Genomic DNA, 2,918 nt, shown 5'->3' on the forward strand with positions numbered 1-2,918 from the left:
TGATAATGTGCACATCTATTATATAAAAACATACACATGTATGGATCTTATGTATATTCACTTGCATACCTAGCAAACAACAAAGTGATTCTGGAATAGTTTAGAGTTCGATATTCTATATAAAGTCTTTTCCCCCCTCGCTATCACCAATGCCTTTATTAAAAAAAATTCACTAAGATGAACGTACTGAATATTGGAATATATCTTCTCTTCATGTCCCCCAATAGAAAAAAAAAAATGCTCAATGGCTTGATTAGGCAAGACTTCCAGAAATAAGCCCAACAGCAGAAAGAAAGAAAGAAAAAGACTAGAGAGAGAGGGGAAGTATGGAAGAACATAATACAGCTGCTCATAAATGACAATCAAGTCTCACAATTTTAGGTAAGACACCCCATAAAAAGAAGCCTGGACGCAATGACCTCCAAGCTCCCTTCTTACTCCACAGCCTGGGCCTCATGAATTTTTTACAGCCACCCTCTGTCCTATCACACTGGCCCTATGCATCATCAAGCCCTCCTGGCCACTTCCAGGACTGAAAGGAAAAATCTGTTTTCAAAAAAATCCATGCTTTGACTACTGCCAAAATTACAGTTCTGTCCTTGGAACAATGACCTGAACAAAACGGACACAGCTAAAAAGCTTTGAGCCAATAAAAGTCCAATACCATCTTCAGGCAATATTTCTAAGCTTCTCTGGTACAAGCAGAATCATTATCCAGTCTTGGGAGTCAAGTTAACTGACAATTCTAGAACTCAATTTTCCCAACCAGCACTTCACAGAACCTTCACTGAATGTCTAGCTCCAGTTCACCTTGCATTTTTGAGAAGTTGATATCAAGCCACTAAATTTGAATCCTGGCCCCACCTCTTACTAGCTGTGTGACGTCAGGTTCAGGAATATTAAGTAACTTACCCATTTCCTCACCTCTAAAATGCAGATAATATGAACTGCTGTGCTACTCTGATCACTAAACAGTTAAATAAAATTCTAAGCATTATTCAGTCATTCCCACATTCATGCAACCAAGATTAACTGAGTGACCACTGCCAGTGAGGAACTTAACTAGGCACTGGTAAAGACAGAATAAATGAAATTCACTGTAAGAACAAAAAAAATAAATAGTTACTTGTTTACTTTTGTAAAATATGTTATTTCCAAAAAGGTCAAACTTAGACTACAGTTGAAAACTTTTTATACACACATACCTAGTTTGCATAGAATAGACATCTGAAAAATATGCCCCCTAGTAAGAGTCTTCCTCCTACCAAACCTTTACTTCCAAAGTTAGTCTTATCATTGACATTCTGCCTAGAGGACACCTCAGAGCCCTTAGAAGAAGTAACAACAGCAAAAGGTGGTTCCCTGCTCTCTGCTGGGCAAACCATTTCAGGAAAACTCAATATGCTTGTGCTTACAAGATCATCCTGGATGCCTAGGAGTTTTCAGGTGCTTCCAATTCCACACTCAGACTCTTGAGTCTTTTGAGAACTCAGGATAATGTAACTGGCTTGTTCCTAATCATTGCAAGTTGGCCGCTGATAATCTAAAACCAACAGCTACACATATACCAAGGCCAAATTTTCAGAACACAGGGTTTCTTACTTAGAACCATGCTTTAATTCTGGAGTTGGATAGACCCCATATAAAATGACCCATCTTAGGGAAGCAGATAATACAGAGAAAATTCTAAGCATTCATTTACTCACGCCCTTAGCATGCAACAAAGATTTAACTGAGTGGGTTTTTCTTTGGTGTAAGCGTACCATCCTTTTCCAGCTAGTCAGCGATGAACATTCGGCACACATCAGCGAACACTCCGCACTTACAAACTCATGAGGACATAAAGAAGAATGTCAAATGCCTTCTGGAAGCCATGGCTTAAGAGTAAAATTAGAATCCTAAACAGGAAATCACCTGCCTGGGTCAGAGGAGAGGTGGGGGTCAAGGAGGAAATTCGGAATAAAATCCCGAACTAACTGTGAATAGGGCTTAGTGGATAGTTTAGAGGTGCCTAAATTATTTTACTGGGAAATTTCTTCTCATTCAATAACTACCTCAGCCACGTTCCTCAATCGCTGTACAGACCAAGGCTACATAAGGGTATGGGTTTTGCATCACCGCCTCTATGTGGAGGTGACAGCCACTATATCCCCTCTCCCCTCCCCCCAACACAAGCATCTGATGCCTGTAAAATGTAAATCTACAAAAGCAGTGGCTTTTGCTTTTCGTTCAGGGAGTTAAGGCGTGTTATTATTAACTGCTGTCGCCTCTAATTGTTCACTGAAAACAGTGGTTTGGATATTAATAGGCTATAAATCAAGGCTCTACCTGAGGCTCGTTGTCAGGGAAACAACTCTAGCCCGTCGCTACTTTCCCCCAGCCCTTGAAGTCTGCGTGAGTTGGTGGGACTTGTTTAAAGCTCCCACTTTCTGCTAATCCTCAGGGTCAAGCTGTTGAAGACGGCTGAACGATGATCCCGCTGGGGGTCCAGTGGACGGTCGCACTTCGGAGAGGATGAGCGAGGGTCCTGGGACGTGGCTTGGGACACTGGGAGCTTCCCTACCTCCGTCTCACTGGACCACTCGGGCCCGGGCCCCCTCTGCTGTCCCGTCCTCCGCTGCCCTGGCGCTGGGCGGCTCGGAGAGCGCGCGGCCAAGTTCCCCCGAAGAGGACGGAGCGGGGCCCCGGGGCTGGGGACCCCGGCGGGGCGGCGGGAGGCAGACAGAGCAGCCCCAGAGGTACAGCCCCCGTCGCCCCCAAGGCGGAGTCCAGGAAAAGGCGGCCCCGCACCAGACCCCTCCCTCCGCGCGCCGCGGGTCGGCTCCCCAGGAGCCCGCTCTCCAAAGCGAGCGCGCAGCTCGCCAGGCGCCCCGATGCCCACGCGGGTTCCCGCACCCCGGGGCTCTCGCCGCCGCAGC

General features: G+C 45.8%; 1 pseudogene; it reads right to left on the reverse strand.

The window, feature by feature from the left end:
- Positions 1 to 2,413: 2,413 nt before the first annotated feature.
- Positions 2,414 to 2,918, reverse strand: part of LOC102876491 — a 36,186-nt pseudogene continuing 35,681 nt past the window's right edge.

The sequence above is a fragment of the Elephantulus edwardii genome, unplaced genomic scaffold (genome assembly GCF_000299155.1).
Source record: "Elephantulus edwardii isolate Elephantulus edwardi_28Jun2011 unplaced genomic scaffold, EleEdw1.0 scaffold00104, whole genome shotgun sequence".
NCBI lineage: Eukaryota > Metazoa > Chordata > Mammalia > Macroscelidea > Macroscelididae > Elephantulus > Elephantulus edwardii.